General features: G+C 40.0%; 1 protein-coding gene across 1 annotated transcript in view; it reads left to right on the top strand.

Annotated features, from left to right (window-relative positions):
* The first annotated feature begins 3,418 nt into the window (after positions 1-3,418).
* The window catches only part of LOC148375068 (neurabin-2-like), a 60,647-nt gene continuing 56,297 nt past the window's right edge, over positions 3,419-7,768 (top strand). Inside the window, exon 1 of the mRNA XM_088344209.1 lies at positions 3,419-3,513. The gene's annotated coding sequence lies outside the window, so the exon portion shown is untranslated. The remainder of the gene's footprint in view (positions 3,514-7,768) is intronic.

Here is a 7,768-nt window from a genome sequence, read left to right as displayed (position 1 = left end):
AGAAGCCTCTTAAATGGTCGATTCTAACCAAACGATGATGCTGCCTTTCTTTAAAAAGACATTGTAATATTTGACCACTAAATATCACTTTATTCTGTTGTACATAGGCCTACAGGCCTCTTTAATCCAAGAGCTACTTTTTGTAACTAATCAGCGCAGAGGGCTACCAGTTTGATATGCATTTCTAAAACATGTTATTACTTTGTTATTACCTAGTATCCATTATTAAACGTTAGTATACACTCTATTAACCACTAAACATTGCCAGTTAGAACACATTTCCTAGAAATCGCAATGACCCATGATATATTTTCACAACCAGTCTGCAAGATACTTAGGTGGTCTCTTGGTGCCCAAGGAAAAATACAAACTACAGAGATTCAAAGTGACTAAACATCACCAATTTTCTTGCAATCTTTTTGCCGAGCCTATCAAAAGGTCTTGAGGGGCACTCGTAGCAGCAAGATGACGGACAATCATGTCAGCTCCCTCTGGGTGAGATGTTATGTCATTTAAATGCAATTTTTTTAACCTACGGGTATTTTTAGAGAGCGTTAATGTGATATTGCATGTATTTTTGCTTATTATTCAAATGGAAATTGTTTTACTTTTAACGAATTAAGTGTTTTTACCACCAGGAGGTGCAAAATAATTTATAATGTCCCTTTAAGATTGAATTATTTTGTAAAGTTAGCATTCTTGTCATCCTGAGCTGAATTTACCCCTTATTATCGAGTGCAATTCTCCTTATTGATAATAAACCTAGTCCTGGGCTCACAACTCAGGTCGGTCTTTCTGCCCAGTGTCTGTCAAATATGCAACAAAAAAAGAAGATACACAACTTTTATATTCAGAAATTATCATTGGTTTCAGTTAATAAGCCAGCCTGTTGCTGTAGAACAGCAGAATCAAACTAGTTTTCTCCAAGGTCCACATAGGTGTAATGGCTATCTTCAGGGAGCCTAATGCTACATATTAAAATATGAAGTATAAAATATCTTTTAATAACCTATTTTCCTTCAATCACAGCATATCGTTTAGCTCCTCAGTGGCTTTGCTTTGCCATTGCATTTTTGCTTGCATTAGTTTGGTCTAGATCAGGGGATGGTGTCATAAGAGACGGCTCAGCTAAAAAGTCTCTGTAGTGCGAAGTGGAAGGAGAAGAGGACGACGAGGTGAGCGGAGAAGATGAGGTAAAATTTTGGACTATTTGATAAAGTTTCAGGAGCGAGCAGAGAGAGTGGGAAAGGTGAGATGGCACAACATTCATTTGGACAGGTCAGGTAACTTAAAATTAGTTTTACCTGGTTATATCAGTATCAGAAATTATTTTCCCCCCATTTTATTAACACTCCACTTATTGAAACATAAATATTTTGTTTGTTTGTTGTACATGATTCAATTGTTTGTTTGTTTGTACATGATTCAGATTGAATCGTTTCTTGTACATGATTCAATTGTTTGTTTGTTTGTACATGATTCAAATTGAATCGTTTCTCCGGCGCCGTCACGAATGGCAGCCACTCCAGCAGCTCCCGTGTTATTTTCGATTGTTCTCAGTTATTTTCGATTGTTCTCAGCTTAGGGATGCTGCTGGAAAAGTGAATTTCCCTTCGGGGATGAATAAAGTATCTATCTATCTATCTATCTATCTATCTATCTATCTATCTATCTATCTATCTATCTATCTAGTATCTAAACCTTACAAACTCAACACGCCACCTATTTATTCACAAGAAGACATACTGTGTAGAAAATAAAGAAAGATAATGTGTGTAAACAAATTTTATTTGATTTTATTTCCGAAATAAACAACAACAAAAATAATGTAACCATCTTAGACCTTTACCAACTGACACTATTAGGATTGAAGCCCAAATAAGAAAGACAAGATAGGTTCAACAAAAAATATATATTTTATCCCGGCACAAAAATTGGAATAAGGCGTACTCAATAATGAAATGGTCAAAAAAAGTATACAATTCCGCGAAAATGTATGAACTGCCGATGTTATGAGCTTCTTTCTCCTACTACTTTCTTACTTGCTGTGGGTTTATAGCCACTAGATGTCACTAGACATCCATCTAGCAAGTTAATCGACGTAGATATTTACTAGCTGAAGACGATTGGCTCAATTTGGTTGCTTGATTTTCATCTTTTAGCACGTCCCGATTTTGTTGGAGTTAATTTCTACTTCTAATGGAGATTATATAACTAGGAGTGAAAAACGATGAACTACAGGAAATACGATGCACCAAAAAAAAGACTTATGGTCGATGCAAAAGTGTACAACTGTACTGCACTGCGTGGACTGGGTAAGGGAAAAGTGATGTATCGTTCGAAAACGTAACGGCTCTGTAATTCGGCTCTTTTAAGTGAACGACGACAGGCGAATCCCCATTAATAAGGACCTAGTTTCCTTCAAAATTCTCTCTCTCTCTCTCTCTCTCTCTCTCTCTCTCTCTCTCTCTCTCTCTCTCTCTCTCTCTCTCTCTCTCTCTCTCTCTCCTTTTCTATGTATTTCTCTATTTTGCTCTTTTCTTGATTTCTCCATCTTTCTCTCCCTATCTTTCTACCTCTCGATGTCTTTTTCTTACATGGTCTCTCTTTTTCTTTCTAACGCGATCTTTCAAACTCTTTATCTCTCTTTATCATTCTTTCCCTTTCCCTCCATCATTTCTCTATCTTTTTCTCTCACTTTATCCCATTCTCTTGCAGTCTTTTTCAATCTTTCTCTTTTTTTCTGGTCTTTATTTCTCTATCTATATTTGTCTTTCTATTTTATCTCCCCTTTTCTGCTTCTTTTCACTTCTGCTGTTTCTTTCTGTCTCTGTCTCTGTCTCTGTCTCTGTCTCTCTCTCTCTCTTTTCTGTCTCTATTTTTAAATTTGAAGGTTATTATTCTTTTTTTCTCTTTAGATCAACCCTTTCCCCCCTCTTACTTTGTCTCTCTCCTTCACCTCTTTTCCTTTCTCTTTTTCTTTGTATTTTTCTCTATCTTTTGCTTTCCCTCTTTCTTTCTGTCTGTCCCTCTATCTCTTTGTTTCATCTCTCTCTCTCTCTCTCTCTCTCTCTCTCTCTCTCTCTCTCTCTCAGGCGCTAGTGACCGATCAATAAGACTGACGTCTACCTTGTGTAGCATAATACATTTTCGAAATTAATCTAATTGATGCATAACCTTTATTATTATTATTATTGTTAATATATGATTTTAAAAAATATATCTAAATAACCTTTTGGGAACCGAAAGTCAACTAATTTGAATAAGCCGAGCCAAAAGAGCCAGTTCTCTAAAAAAGAGCCAGAATCCCCGTCACTACAAGGAGAGGAAAGGGTGACGAGGAGAGCGGGATGGAGGTAAACAGATGATGGGAGGAGGGGAGGAAAGGGGGAGGAAAGGGGGAGGAGGAGCAGCAAATTGCCACTCGCTCTGCGCAGCCAGCAGGAAGACGCAGCAGCAGTAACACAAGACAGACAATGGACCGCTATCTACCGAACAGAACCGGATGTCAAGGTATGGCCCGCTGTGGGTGTTATGTTGGACACCCTTGAGTGTTTTTCGCTGTGCTGTTTTGGCGAGGAAGGAAAGGAGCGACGCGGTTCCGCAGACGAATAGCCAGCGGGCCCAGGCTCTCCTAAGCCCGCCTCCGGGTCCGAAACCGGTGCCGGTGACACGGCTGCCGTTTGTGACACATAGCTCGGGGCTGCTATTATTTCGACACACCGAGCTCTTTTGTTCCACTTAGGGTTGAACGCCTGAAGATTTATTTACTGCTCGGCGGTGGCGGCGTGAAACAATAAATCCTGCATAGGCGAATTCCGCTGGACCTAATCCACAATATAAATTGTTTTGTTTTGAATTTTACATCAGCGAGGTTGTCACATATTTTGATCGAAAAAAACTGGCATCGTATTGTTTTGCTATAGATCCCTTTTACACCTACGTCATCATTGGATCACCTCAAGATGCGTGCGCATTGTTGACCCAAAACAACAGGAGTAGCAACTCGAGTTTGAACGGAGCAAGAGGGGATTTGGATGTTGAGTTGCACTTTTAGAGTCGCGTTTTACTAATACAACATGGCAAGCTGTTGTGTGTACGGGTGCTAAAATTCCAATTTTAGGGAACACAGTTTGTTGTTTTTTTTTTTTTTTTTTTCAAAGTCAAGAGGAAACAGGTCTTTTCAAATACACCATACGAGTGTTGCTGCAAACCATTCAAGGAACTGACTGGATCAACGAAATCATTAGGAAATTCCCCTTTTGCAGTGTCCATTTCATATTTAGTAAGTTGTGGTGGTGATCTGATTTAGATTTTCTTCAATGCCTTAGAGTCGAAGTGTGATAAGTGATGGGGAAATTCTGAGTGTCTGCTACCAATATCTACTGTATAAAGCTGGGGTCTCCAACCTTTTTCAAACTGGAAGCTACTTTTTCTTCCTAACTAGCGCTAAGGGCCCCCAGTTTGATATGCATTTCTAAAATTACTTATGTTAATACTATGATGTTACTATATCATTACCAGGTTAGTTTTTAGAAGAAAGGTAGAATAGACTCAGTCAATCCAGCCGTCTCAAAAGCGTCTGAATATGTCTGAAATGGGTTGCCTTGTGAACGTTTAGTATAATGAAAACTATTGACATTGAAAAATTAGACCCACAATTTTCCAACATACCCGGTCCGGAGCCTTCGCTCTGAAAATGCTGGTCTACTAGCGATCCCAAGAGCCAAGAAGAGATCCGCAGGTTCGAGAGAGTTCTCCATGCTGTGGAATGCTCTTCCCCTGAGATTTGATCTACAACCTCCGTGGAAATGTTTAAATCTAAGCTTAAAACACACTTCTATTCTATAGCATATGAATAACCTGTATTTTATGTTGACAATATCTGTGTATTATTTGACCTCATGTAGGTTTTAGATGAGGGGATGGTGTCATAATAGTCTGTGGTTTGCAATAATCTGTGGTCTGTGCAGCCCTTTGAGACTCTTTGTGATTAAGGGTGTCACAAATAAACATGACTCGACTTGACTTAATAAGAATATAGTTTACCAGAAAATCACAACGATCCAGCAGTGGTGAGGTATTTTCAGAACAGGTCTGCTGTCCTTAGGGGGCACCCTGATGCCCATGGGCTCTATATTGGAGACCACTAAGTTTGCTACTACTTGTGCTAGCTCGTAGATATTTTATAAAATTAGCATTATTAATAATGTATATTTTATACAATGTACATTTATAAATCACACATTATTATATTGTTAAAATAATTTATTATTATCGACCCAACCAACATTAATAATGTCATCTGCTGCCATCCTTATCAGTGTGAATAAGCCTCCCTGAGGTCCCTTTCCTCACATGGTTAGTCTGTGCCTTTCCATTATCATATTTCATTTCTACTACTATTTATTTATTTTTATTGTATTTTAACTATGATTTGTTTCTGTGCATGAGGTGTTTCGGTTGTTGGGGATAAAGGAGGATTTTATAGTCTTATTGTATGCTGAATGTATTTCTATAGCACTGAAAAGTACTTTACAAATACATTTGATTTGATTTAACCCTCGGGTTGTGTTAGGAACTGGCACGACTAACCGGTGTTATCAGGTCAATTGTGACCTGGGGTCCACCTCAGTCCTGATCACCAAAAAGAAAAACATATCATTCAATATAGCTAATACAGCATCATAAAATAAGCGTCCTTAACCACATTACCACTGTAATTTTTATTATTGTGTACTCTGTGACACATCAGTTATTACATTTTATAACCTTGATACTGGTCACTGGAGACCTAAAACAACATAAGGGTCAAGGTGGCTACAAGCCAAGTAAGGTCACTTCTTCTTCAGTTTGACTTCCGGTATGTGTGAACTATCAATTCCATCCATTTTCTGCACCGCTTATCCTCAGTAAGGTCGCGGGGGTGCTGGAGCCCATCCCAGCCATCTTCGGGCAGTGGGCAGGGGACAGGGGACACCCTGAACTGGTTGCCAGACAGTCGCAGGGCACACAAGGACAGACAATTCGCTCACTCATTCACACCTAGGAACGATTTGAACCGACCAATTAACCTAACATGCATGTTTTTGAAACGTGGGAGGAAACCGGATTGGCCGGAGTAAACCCACGCAAGCACAGGGAGAACATGCAAACTCCACACAAGAGGTTCGTTCTCATGACCTCAGAACTGTGCCGCACACGCGCTAACCACTCCGCCGCCATGCTGCATGTGTGAACTAAGCTACTGTAAATATAAATTGGTCATCTGAGCTACTGTTTACGTCCATTTAATTTGCTGGTGTAAAAAGGTATTTTACTCGTTAATTACTCAACAATGCGCGCGCAGCTTATCGACGTCACACTTGTTTACAAACACGGAAAAGGGTCTATTTTTCCTTTTGTTGTTGTTTTTCCGAAGGAAGCTCGCAGTAAGCAGCTTCCATGCCAACAAGGCCACAGCAACAGAATCTCCCTTATGAGTACTTTTCACGCAAAGCCGTCAGGCCTGGGAGTTGCCTCCACTTGTTATGAGATTGTGAATAGATGGAGGCATTGTGTTGCCATAATGTGTCCTCTGTTTAACGTTGCGTGTGCTCGCAGTCATGCTCATGCCTGTACAAGCAGCATGTTCAAAAAATAGAGCAGGAAGGAGCATCTTCCTTACCGCAGCCTGTCTCGGGTTGTTATTGAACCAATTTGCAGTGTTTATGAGACCAATGTCTTGGAAAAACTTCAAGATATGTGTCGTTTTTAAATAGATGCATACCTGTCAAACTCACCCAATTCCTTCCCTTATCAATGATTTCAAATCTCCTTATTTGGTGATAATAAACCTTACAAACACAACGTGGCTCACATTTACCAGCAGCAAGATAGACTTAATAGAATAAAAATAAATATAATTTGTGCAAACAACTTGATTTTATTTACCAAATAACACAACAAAGGGCAGCACGGGGGATGAGTGGTTGGGAGTGTCTGCGGCGCAGTTCTGAGTTCATGAGATTAAACCTTCCTGTGTGGAGTTTTCATGTTCTCCCCGTGCTTGCGGGGGTTTACTCCGGGCACTCCGATTTCTTTCCGCATCCTAAAAACAGTTTTTGGACCAGTTCAAATCGTCCCTAGGTGTAAAGTGAGCTATTGTAAAGTTGACTGTCTCTGTGTGCCCTGCAACTGGCTGGCAACCAGTTAAGGGTGTCCCCTGCCCACTGCCGGAAGATAGCTGGGATGGGCTCCAGCACCTCCGCGACACTACTGATGATAAGCGCTGCAGATAATGGATTGATGGATGGACTACAGTACTATTTCTGCATTTTTCCTAGTTCTTTCCTCACTTGCATTACACTTTGTGTTGCTTACTATATGTAGCAGTGCAGAATTTCGCAGATTTCATCTATTCTACAAAAAGGTGTATGTTAACAGAAACTGTCACAAATTAGTTCAGGGCGTCCCCTGCCCGCTGCTAGAGGACAGCTCAGATGGTCTTCAGCACCCCCGCGACTTTACTGAGGATAAGCGGTCTAGATAATGGATGACTAAATGCAACAAAGATGTAAAAGTATCAGTTCCCATCTTCTTGCCATACAAAAGAGTATGGAGGACCATCCCTAATATGTTTGAGCTTTCCTCACTTGGCAGAAAACTCTTTTACTGTCTGTTTTAGAGTTGGGAAGGCATAGCATAACTTTGTAACTCTCCATCAATGGAGCTTGCCCGAATGGACTTTTTAACGTGTCACCAAAAAGACTCTGGATTATTACTGCGA

This window comes from Urocampus carinirostris, chromosome 1 (assembly GCF_059441175.1).
Source record: "Urocampus carinirostris isolate Australia breed hairy pipefish chromosome 1, RoL_Ucar_1.0, whole genome shotgun sequence".
Taxonomy (NCBI): domain Eukaryota; kingdom Metazoa; phylum Chordata; class Actinopteri; order Syngnathiformes; family Syngnathidae; genus Urocampus; species Urocampus carinirostris.
The sequence above is the reverse complement of the archived record's forward strand: the minus strand, read 5'-3'. Positions and strand labels throughout refer to the sequence as shown.